This window comes from Microtus oregoni, unplaced genomic scaffold (genome assembly GCF_018167655.1).
Source record: "Microtus oregoni isolate MIOR12 unplaced genomic scaffold, Mior012 000012F_ref0000307, whole genome shotgun sequence".
Classification (NCBI taxonomy): Eukaryota; Metazoa; Chordata; class Mammalia; order Rodentia; family Cricetidae; genus Microtus; species Microtus oregoni.
This window is the reverse complement of record NW_024543071.1, coordinates 17,338,273-17,350,096: the sequence shown is the minus strand read 5'-3', so window position 1 is coordinate 17,350,096 and position 11,824 is coordinate 17,338,273.

Genomic DNA, 11,824 nt, shown 5'->3' with positions numbered 1-11,824 from the left:
CTTTTTAAAAAAAAATCTCTCAATTGAGTGTTCCTGCAATATCAAAAATAAAGTATCCTTTTTTACTTCAAGAGGGAGAAAACAGGGCATGACCACAGTCTGCATAAGGCAAAACCACGCTCCAAAAGGACAAACAATCCAAAGTGGGTATCTGGGATTCATTCACAGTCCTTTGGATTTTTGAGAGGTTTGGATCACCTCTTTGGCCCCACCCTCGGCAGTATATACATAGCCTGCTTCCTAGGGCACAACCTGTTTCATTTCACGTGGCACTAGCACTTCCGAGTCTGCTAAGGTCCACCATTGCAGCTGGGCGCTCTTCAGGAACTCTGGCCTTGCCACACATTTGCAAACCTCGACTCTTCCCCTGATCCCTTCGTGTCTTTAACACCGTTATTACCTGAGTAATTCTTTTTTTTTTTTTTTTTTTTTTTTTTTTTTTTTTTTTTTTTTTTTTAGTTTTTCGAGACAGGGTTTCTCTGTAGCTTTGGAGCCTGTCCTGGCACTAGCTCTTGTAGACCAGGCTGGTCTCGAACTCACAGAGATCCGCCTGCCTCTGCCTCCCGAGTGCTGGGATTAAAGGCGTGCGCCACCACCGCCCGGCTCTGAGTAATTCTTAAATCACAAAGTTTAGCTTCCAGAGCAATGTTCATTCTTGCATATAAAATCATAGAAGTACAGCAGTAATACCTTATTAAACAAACATTGTTTTTAAATCCTATCTTTCATAGACCTTGTTTTCAGGGCAGTACAGGAATTATCATACAAAAATCCATCCTAATCTAAAATAACTTGGAGATTTATTGTTGCCTCCTTGGTAGGCCCACTCGACATGGTCACCTTTAATGGAGGCCGCAGTGAAGTCACATGACATCTGCTCTCTCCAATCCTAGCAAAGATGCCAAACAGCCATGTGACTGCCTAAAATGGTGGCAATCCAAAAATGGCATCACACCCATGCTTCCTTTAAAACTACCCATGCATAGATTTTTTGTTATCAACTCCCAGTGTTACTAGTTTTAGCTTTTATTTTTCAGGTTTTATAGATTTTTTTTAAACCATATTCAACAAAATACACTTATAAATCTTGAAGTTCAGAATGTTCACATAAACCAAGTCTAATTTTTTGGCGGTTCTGCTTTTTCTTTTCCCTGACACTGTGCCAGGTGGCTCAGACTGACATAGGAAATAGAAGAAACTTTTAAATATGCCTAGGTCTAGGAAAGGGAGAGCCATAATCCAATGCGAGAGCCAGCTTTTCAGTAACAAAGAACAACATAAAACAATTTTAATATTATCCATACCCAAAAGACCTCTGACCTCAACTAGGCAGTAGTGGTACATGCCTTTAATCCCAACACTTGGGAGGCAGAGGCAGGCAAATCTCTGTGAGTTCGAGGCCAGCCTAGTCTACAAAGTGAGTTCCAGAACAGGCTCCAAAGCTACAAAGAAACCCTGTCTTGAAAACAAACAAACAAAAAGAAAAAAAGACATCTGACCTCCTACTAACCCTAATCGAAGTCTAAACTTTGGCCATAAATTCAGCCTGTGCTGGCAGCTGGCATTCAGAAACAGCAAACATATCTGACCCATTTCTATCTCAGCTTCCCTTCCATACTCACAACAAAACTTAAAAACAAACCAGAAAACACAGACAAAACTTTCCAACGAAACAAGCATACACAACTTTCTTAAGACATAGGCAGACAAAACTTTCCCCAAGAAACAAAACTTTCCAGCTAGAGCCAGAACCAGGTGGGCAGGAGACGACTCACTATATGCCCTGGATGGGAGAATACTGGGGTCGAACCCCTTCATGTGCCAGAAAGGGATCCCACAAAACAGACCCAAACGATGACTTGGGAGGCCTCTGTAGGTACTTCCTGCATTCCTCAGCATGGTGTTTCACTCAAACAGCCCCCGAACTGAAGGCAGCCTCAGAGCCTTGGACCGTCCCAAACCATGTGCCTCCTAAAGCAATCCCTCAGCTCCAGAGTTCCAGAGTGAAGGTCTAGCTTTAACATTTGGGTGGGTAGTTCGAATCTCACTGAGGTATAGATAGAGTTTTCCTGTGCTGGTAGCCACTCCCAAATAATCACTCAGAAACTTAATATTAATTGTAAATGCTCAGCTGTTAGCTCAGCCTTATTACTAACTAGCTCTTACAATTGAAATTAATCCATTTCTATTAATCTACATATTGCCCCATGGCTTGTGACTTCACCTGTCCTCCAGGTGTCATGCTCCCTCTGCATCTTCTGGTGACTCCCCAGCTCCATTTTCAGCTTGACTGTCCCACCTGACATTATCCTGTTCAATTATTGGCCAGTCAGCTTCTTTATTAAACCAATCACAGCAACATACATTCACACAGTGTAAAATTATATTCCACACAGGGGGTCTCCAGAAAATATTAATCCCACCAGTCAAGAATGAGACCACTACCACAGTTTAAAACCAAATTTGAAATAAGCTTTAAATACTGATCAGGTGGATGGGCTCAGTTTGCTGCAGCTTAAAAAGTAAAACCCATAATCCATTGCATTTCCCATCCGGCCCACTCAGGGGCAAGCATACCTCCTGATGTACCTCCATCCTGGATCCAATCAGGGGTAAGCGCATATCCTGACATACTCCCTGACTGTGAACCTCCTGCCCACGTGTGATCAAGCACATCCTGCAGATGGGTCAAGCAAACTGGTTTAGGAGAGTGAACACACGTGTCTGGTTATCTCCCATAAACAGTAGCCTCCAGCATTTCAGGAACTGTCTGTCCTGGGGCAAGGGGCTTGCAGGTCAGAGGCATTTTTGTTTCATGGATCTCTTAAGTCACAGTAAACAACTTACAATGTAGTTTGGCTCTCACACCTCCTCCATAACTAGCTGGCTGGCTGCATTGAGGCCTATGACAATGACAACGAAGAAAGCTTCTCCCTTCAGAGCAGACAGAGAGCATCAAAAGAGCCAGCCTTGAGCTGACCAGAGGCCTGAGAACAGCATTTCACAACAGAGGAAAGGGAGCGAGGGCTCAGTGACTTAGACAAACCCTTACTGGCCTGCAGGATCAAAGGCCCCCAGAGATAGTAATGCAGACACCAAAAGGGAGGATAAGGTACTGTCCATGTTCTGAGCATCTTGGATGTGACCTCCAGGACATCAATGAAGACAGAGCTAAGTGGGCTCCACTAGACTCCAAATGTTGGTTATTGGCTGCCTGTGTCTCCATAACCAACCCACCTGCCAGTGTTGGGCAGAACACGCTGAGCTATGGAAGAGCTAAAAAAAAAAAAAAAAAAAAAACAAACAGCTAATGTTCCTGTGTTACAGAAAGAACCACAGAAAATAAATCTAGAGAGAGCACTTCAAGATTCTCTCTATTACAGCTCACTGAGGTAGATTAAAGCTGAGTCATTGTCTTTGACGTGAGTGTTACAGGACGTGACCACCAGGGGGCAGACTTTCATCACTAGAAAGCCTGGGTCTTAGCTCCCATTGGAGGCGCACACAGGTATCTTCCTTCAGGAGGAAAAACACGTTTTTCCTTTGCATGTTTCATACCTAAATGTTATTTGTTGTTTCAAATATTGACCAAGACTGCTGTGGGGAATGCTGGGTTGTAGGATTTTCTCCTCTCTTTGGTCTAACTCGGAGTGACTTCCCAGACCCCAAACAGTATTCTCTGGTTCTCTAAGTCGTCCAGATTCCCACCTGGTAGACTTAAGACCGTTTAAGCTGAGGGCTTAAGGCTATTGCTACAATTCAAAAATATGAATAAATTTGAAGAAGACTGAAACTGCTTCTCGAGAGGAGCTTGTGTATGTTTTCCTTTCTCAGCCTCCAGCTGACAGTGAGGATGTTGGCCAAATGCTTGGCTGGCTGTTCAGACCTAGAAGGCTCCCTGCTCCTCATTTCCCGCAGCTGACATGGCTAAAGTCCTGATATCAGTAGCAGCCATGGGGAGGTTCATATTAAAGGTGAAGATTTCGCTATCTCACATCAGTTAAGGTGTATGCGGGGTCGGGGGGGGGCTGGAGAGCAGGAAAGACTGAGGCAGGAGAATTGCTGCAAGTTCAAGGCCTGCTATCTAAATAAGTGAGACCCAGGAGCTGGAGAGAGGGCATAGCAGGTAAGACTATGGTTAATCAAGCATGAACACCTTGGGCTTTACTCTCCAGCACCCACAGAAGCTGGGACTGATCACATACAACACACACTAATTAATTAAATAAAACTATACCTTTAGTTAGTCAAAAAAAAAAAAAAACAACAAATAATAACCTGTCTCCCCAAAAGGGGAAGATGTGGAGAGACTGGAACACTTACATGTTGTTGACTGGACTGTAAAGTAGTACAGTTGCTAAGGCAACCAATATGATGATTCCTTAAAAAAGGGGGCGGGGGACATAGAAAGACTATGTGATGCTAGGCTGGAGAGATGGCTCAGGGGTTAAGAGCACTAATTGCCCTTCCAGAGGTCCTGAGTTCAATTCCCAGCAACCACATGGCTGTTCACAACCATCTATAATGGGGTCTAATGCCTTCTTCTGGCCTGCAAGCATACATGCAGATAGGGCATTCATACATAGAAAAAGGAAATACTGTGTGACCAACAGCTGCTAGGTGTACCGTATTCCCAGAAGAGATGAAAGCGGAGACTTGAGCAAACGTGGGCACCTATAGTTTCATCACGTGATTCACAATGAGCAGAAGGTGGAAGCAAGCCAATCAATGTCTATCAAACAACACCAGGCAAAGGGCGCTATGTGCTCGCAATGGCAAATTCGTCAGCCCTGAGAAGGAATGGAGACTCAAACACATGCTACAACATAGATGAGCGTTGAAAACATCATGCCGAGTGGCACAGAGCAGACTGGAAAGAACAAAGACAATGCCGCTGTCTTTGGACACCTGGAATGGGCATGTCACATAGAAGGAGTCATTGCCCATGGCTGAGGGAAGAGGCCACGGGAACACACTGTTGCGTAGTCACATGCTAAATCTCTGGGTGTGACAATGACGGTGGAGACACACCAATAGCAGAAATAATTAAAATGGTAACACTTTATATTACATATGTTTTACAAAAATTTTTTTAAAAAGTAGGTTCCTATACTACTGGTTCCATAGGTTTGGGAGAAAGAACAGGAATTCTCAATTTTAAGCCCCGGGTTTTTATTTTATATTTTATGTGTAAGGGTGTCTTACCTGCATGTATGTCATATAAAACAATTATATAGGAGTGTCCCTTCCCATCGAAAACAGCACCAGCAATAAAACACAAGATGAGCCAGGTAGTGGTGGTGCGTACCTTCAATCCCAGTACTCGGGAGGCAGAAGCAGGCAGATCTCTGAGTTCAAAGCCAGCCTGTTCTACTCAGTGAGTTCCAGGACAACCAGGGATACACAAAGAAACTTTGTCTTGAAAAGCCAAAGATAGATAGATAGATAGATAGATAGATAGATAGATAGACAAACAGAACACAAAGATGGGGCTAGAGTGATGGCTTGATAAACAAACATGAGACTCTGAGTTCAAATTCCTAGCCACCCACATAAAAATGGTGCATAGTGAAGCATGCCTGTAACCTCAGCCCTGGGTGATAGAGACAAAAGGATTGAAGGAGCCTATTGGCTAGCCAGTCTAGCCAAAATGGCAACCTTCAGGTTCAATGAGAGGTCCTATCTCTAAAGAATAAAGTAGAGCAAAAGAAGGCACACAACAGCACAGAATAAAAAATTTAAAACAATTCACAAATGCCCACTCAATATCTCCACATTATAACCTGGGTAATGAGAACTGGCAATGTGGCTCAGTAAGTAGAGTGCTTGCCCAGCATACAGAAAGCCTTGGATTCAATTCCAAGTCCTGATGTTAAAGCTTGGCATGATGGCTCGTGGCTATAACCCCAGGAGGCAGAAGGATACGAAGTCAAGGTCATCTTTGCCTACACAGCGAGTTCATGGTCAGCTTGAACTACAGAAGACCTTGTCTCAAAAACAAGCAAACAAACAAACAAATGAAACTGTGAGTTGATGATACCTTAGTAACTAGCTGTTCACAAAGCGTGTTTACACCCATTTTACCTCTGGCAGCTGACTTACGTCTTTCCCTCTGATTCCACCCTTCTTCCTCTCTGTATTTTCAGTTTGGCTTTCCAGCCTAGCCTTAGTCTGCCTTGCTATAGGCCAAATCAGCTTTATTATCAACCAGTGAGAGTAATACATATTCCCAGCATACAGAAGGATTATCCCACAGCATTTCCCCCTTTCTGTCTAATCAAAAAGGAAGTTTTCAACTTTAACATAGTAAAAAATTACATACAACAAAACTCTTACATCAAGTAAGAATTGTAGTTATAATATCTAGTTTATTTGTATTTGACAAAATTAGAGGAAATATTTAATCATCCTATCTTGGTAAGTTTAGAATTTTATATATAATTTATCTGAGGATTAAGAGGAGTCACATGAGTAAAGTGTCCAATCACAGGGCAAGCCAAATGTGGCAGGCAAGCTACATACAGCAAGAACAAGTTTTCTGATAGGTGCATATGAACAAATAGCAATAGCCCGGTGTAATTAATGATGTGAAGTAAATTCACTCCTAGCCACCACACCTGGAAGGGACCCAAGAGCATAATCCAAAAACAATTCAGTGTTTTTGAAGAAATGGAGGTCACAAGACTCCTGTCTTAGTTTCTTGGAGTTTTCTCACAAGCGCTCAGAATTCTCACATAACTCACTCTTGGACCTTGTGTTCCGACACGTACAATACATTATCTGTCTTCCTTTGAGTCACACATAGGCACACGAATAATGGCAAACTTTCCTCATTGTTCTGCATTAAATATGTACATCTATATCTGTATTTCTTTCTATATCAGAGATCATTCCTTATTCATATAGATTGTGATGCTTCAATTTTTCCATAATTTTCTACTATGTTGACCTAACATAGTTTCTTTATCCAGTTCCCTTTTTTTGTTTTTTTTTAAATTATTTATTTATTATGTATACAGTATTCTCAGTATAGAGGCCAGAAGAGGCGCCAGACCTCATTACAGATGGCTGTGAGCCACCATGTGGTTGCTGGGAATTGAACTCAGGACCTTTAGAAGAGCAGGCAGTGCTCTTAACCACTGAACCATCTCTCCAGCCCCCCTTTTTTTGTTTTTGAGACAAGATCCCTCTACTGTCCCCTCACAATTCTCCGTCTGTCCTGGAATTCACCATGTAAACCAGGCTGGAACTCACAGAGATTCACCTGCCTCTGCCTCCAGAGCACTGGGATTAAAGGTGTGTGCTACCACTCCCAGCCAACCCAAGAAAAAGGAGGAATTTCATGGAGGAATATGTTGCCTACAGTTGCCAAAATGCTACCCCTAAGTCCTTGCAGTTCATTTCCCTGCAGGTGAAGTCTTCTGGGGGATTGTCGGGTCAAAGGCTGTGGTTAGTTTTCGGCTGTGATGGACACTACCAGTGGCCTTCCTACTAGACTGTACTGGCTCACAGCCTCTGCAGTAGGGTTAGCCCTCTCCAGCAATACAGGAACTTCTTGCAGTCTAAACCTTCTTTTCTTATCAGTAAAGTGGAACTTGTCCAGGAGTTAAGCATCCGTCTCCTCTGTGAACTGACTGTTCAGATGCTCATGTCTGTGTTCTGCTAGATTTTGTTGATTACTTTTCTTTTCTCCTTTTTACTTGCATAAATGTTTTGCCCATTTAGAATGTAAGTTTTGGAAGGCACTTGCAGCCAAGCCCCAGAGCCTGAGTTTGATCCCCGGGACCTACATGTTGGAAGGAGAGAACCAATTCCCAAAAGTTGTCTGGTCTCCGTAAGTGAACTGCGGCACACGTGCATGCATGCAGGCCCACATACATGCACAAAATAAATAACTGTAATAAAAAGGATGTTAGTTTTAGGTTTTTGAGCATTTAAAATGTCTCTACCATCTTTGTTTTGCCTTCCTATGGACTTAGTTTTGCCACAAAGGAGAGTTTAATAAAATCAAACTTGTTTTCTTTTATGGCTTCTGGATTTTGCAGCACACTCAGACCTAAATTCCCATGTGTCTTTTCAATGTTCCTTTGATTTTTATTCTCACACATAAACCTTGTCTGCATTTGGAATGTGTTTTAATATAAAGTGTGAAACAGGGAGCCAGCTTTTTCTGGCTACCTCATTCTCCCAGCATTTATTGCCTTTCCTCCATGGATTTGAAATTCTGTCTTTATCACATAGTAAACTCCCTTTTGCATTTCTGAACATTCAATTTCATGCACATATTAATTTTTATTTCCCTATGTCATGTATAAGAATGATTAAGCATAATTATCAAAAAGGGGGTCAATAGAACATAGCTTAGTGGTAAAGTACTTGTCTGGTATGTACAAGGCTCCAGGTTCAATTCCCAGGACCAAAGGGGAAAAACAAAAACCAAAACCTAACCCTCTTTCCAGTTTCCAGTTTGGGTAGGGGACTAGCAGCCAATGTCTGACTTGTTCAGAGCCAGTTAGTCCGATACAATAATCCCTAAAGGACTAATTCCAGTATGGAGTTACTTTCATGTCCGTTAGAAGGAAAAAAGTTATTATGGTAAAATCGTGGCTTTGGAAGAGATACAGACCTGGGTTTCCGTGTCAAGCCCACACTGACTTAGCTGTGTGACCTTGGTCTTCAGTTCCTTCATTCACAAAATAGAAATCAATAAGGCCCTTCAGCCAATGGGTCAATTGAACAACAAAGGAAAGCGGCGTGCTCACATTCATGCGCGGTAGATAGCAAATTATTGTTATTTGTGTTGTTCCTAAGACTGAAGCCGTGGGTATTTAAACTTGTCTTCACTGCCTGGACTTTTCCCATTTTACCCCTGAAATCCCCAAGTCTGGGCAATCCACCAATCCCAAGAAGAGCCAGGACATTTGTTCACTGGCACAGTTGCCACGTACGGTTTCTCCTCCACGGAGCCCGCACCACTCGGTCCTCACCCTCATGAACTCAGCTCTTCCAGACACATCACAAACGCGCGCGTTTTCTGCAAACAGAATCCTTCCAGGAGAGATCCCCTTCCTGGGGCTAGTAGGCACGCTTGGGCCATCAGAGCCTAATCTGGGATTTCCTCAAGTTTCCAACCAACTCAAGATCAAAGAGGTATTGGGGAAAGGGTCTGGGGGAGGGGGCAACTAAGGCTCAGCTAAGTTAGGGCTCAGCTAAGAGAGAAGGCTTGGAGATAGGAAGGCTTCTTCAGGAAGTGCAGTTTCCCCAGGACTGACTTGCTAGAGCGTGAAGATCATTTTCTTCCTCCTCCAACACTCTGTGACAGTCAAGGCATGAAATCTGGGGAGTGGGGTAGTGAGTGCATTGTGTGTTTCTCAGCTGGGCCTGCTCTGAGTCCACACAGACAAAAGTGCCAGGCCCTGGCTGGCTCTGTGTCAGAGAAGCTAAGGTGGTTTAGATGTAATTATGCAACAGAAAGAGGCTGGACAGAAAGCCAGAAGCTACCCCATCCCTTCCATGGACTGACTATGAAACCCCGAGCCACCACCTCCCATGGTCTCCCAGCAATGGGTCAAGGCGTCCTCTGCATTACAAGGACTCCCATATTTTTGCCAGCCCTCCATCTTTGCTGGAAAACAGAGGACTAAGTTTAATGGGCCCTTATCATTTAATTAGCGTCCTCTGTGGCTCAGCCCTGGCCACCGACACAGGAGCAGTGGTTCCGTTAGTGTCACTGGGAAACCATCCTGATGGGATGCTCCCACCACCCAGGTTTCACTGGCTCCTTCCCTCGAAGGGAGAGCGGTAGAAGGAACCCAACAGGACACTGAAGAAAGGGAGACTCTGGTGTGGGGAACACCCACCATTTTGCCGTCACCCCCCCATCCCCACCAACTTCTTGCCAGGCATGTCTTTCATCTGGCCTCAGAAAGCAAACTCTAGATCGGGCAGAGTCTGGCTTGGCAAGACAAAACCACCCTCCCTGGCCAAGCTGCCCAGAGTGACCCACGTTCTTTCTCCCTGTCTCATCTTCTCTCATTGAATTTGGATCTTGAGCCAGCCATTGAGAGGACTGACCCTTCCAAGAGGAAAACACCCTAAGACAGGAGGCAAACTAGGACTCGAATGTGGGTCCGTCCCCTCCCCCCAGCCGTTTCCATGACGTTGTCGTGTTGGGACCCAGCCCCTGCTGAGTATCTATGGTCTGTGTTGCTTTTTTCTCTGGTGACAGCGTCCAGTAGTTATGAGAGACTCTACTGCCTAGAACATATGAGGTATTCATTTTCTTGGCCTTACAGGGAACTTTGTTCATCTTGTCTGTGAGTTCCTGCTAATTAGACCCCCCAGAATTATCCTAATGCCTATTTATTGCAAAGCCAGGCCTTTGGGGTTTCCTTTGAGTCTGGGGTTACTCCGTGTTTTACTGTGACATTAGCTTTTTGCTTAAGCTAGAGCGGGTCCATTACTATTGCTTACAACCAATGAGAGAGACCTAGTGTTTTAGTATTTACTTAATATTTTTTAACTTTCTAAATTTTTTTTCCTTGAAATTGCACTGTGGCTGGGTGTGAATCCCACCTACTCTAGGGGCTGAGGCAAGAGGATGTTAAGTTCAAAGCCTGAGCAGCCGAGGGAGACCCTAAGAGGGGTGGTTGTGGCAGAGGGGCAGCATGGGCCTTTTCATGCTGGCTCCAGGCTCCTGATCGGGATTCTCTCTACTCATATAAGGTCCCCAGGCAGGCTCAGACCCAGGCAAGGGTGCAACCTCTCCAAATGTCTGTGAATAGTCCTCTGGGTCTGTGGCAGGGCCTTACAAGGACTTGGGGAGGCAATGGCTAGTAGTTTCTGCAGTATGAACTTCTGGATCTGGGTGCAACTGGCCAAGGGCAAAGGGTAAGAGGCTGGCCCAATCTTCCCCAGTCTCAAGGACATATGTTCAGTTTTCCTGTCTTTAACTTTGTGGCTTCTGGGCACAATGTAGTTGTTAATCAATATTTGGACCTATGCCAGACATAGAGAAACTTGGGCCATGAAGGCCGGGTCATTGTCAAACCACACGGAGAAGCACAACCCATATTTATTGTAATATCTGGGCCTGAGTAACCCAGCAGCTTTAGATGTCACCAGATATGTGGCCTGGTGGAGTTTGGTGTCCGGCTGTCTTACAATAACAGCAGGGAGCCCAGAGCCTTGTTGTCTTAGTCAGTGTTGGGGTCCCAGTCAGGTTGGACAGGAGGGAAAACCTGCTCTGTCCGGGTTTCACTGTTCCTGTTCCCCTACCCGGCCTGGAGGAGCCTTTTTATTCTTTGCAGAGGCCAAAGGCTTCTGAGTTTTCTAGTTACACAGACCATTAGTGGGAAAGGAGGAAAGGAGACGTGGACAAAGCAGTCCGAGCCAGCAGGGAGTGCTGGGAAAGTGGGGTTGAGAGAACCAGTGGGGGTTTGGGCTTTCTCTGGGCAACCTGGAAGAACCAAAAGGACTTGTGTCCCCCAAAAGAAGGCACAGGTCATGGGTGTAGTGATGTGTGCCTTTAGTCCCAGCACCTGGGAGGCAGAGGCAGGTAGATCTTTTTGAGTTTGAGGCCAGCCTGGTGTACAAAGCAAGTTCCAGGACAGCGAGGGCTACACAGAAGAACCCTGTGTCAAAAAACCATTAAAAAAAAAAAAAAGTCACAGGTCTTAAGCCAGGGTCTTGCACCAGAGAAAGTCACAGGTTGATAGAGGGTGACTGGTCAGAGGGCCGATCTCCTAGTCACCATGTTCCAGACAGCCTGAACTGTCACTAGGCCACCCGCCTACAAAACAGAGCCAATCGATTTTGTAGGAGG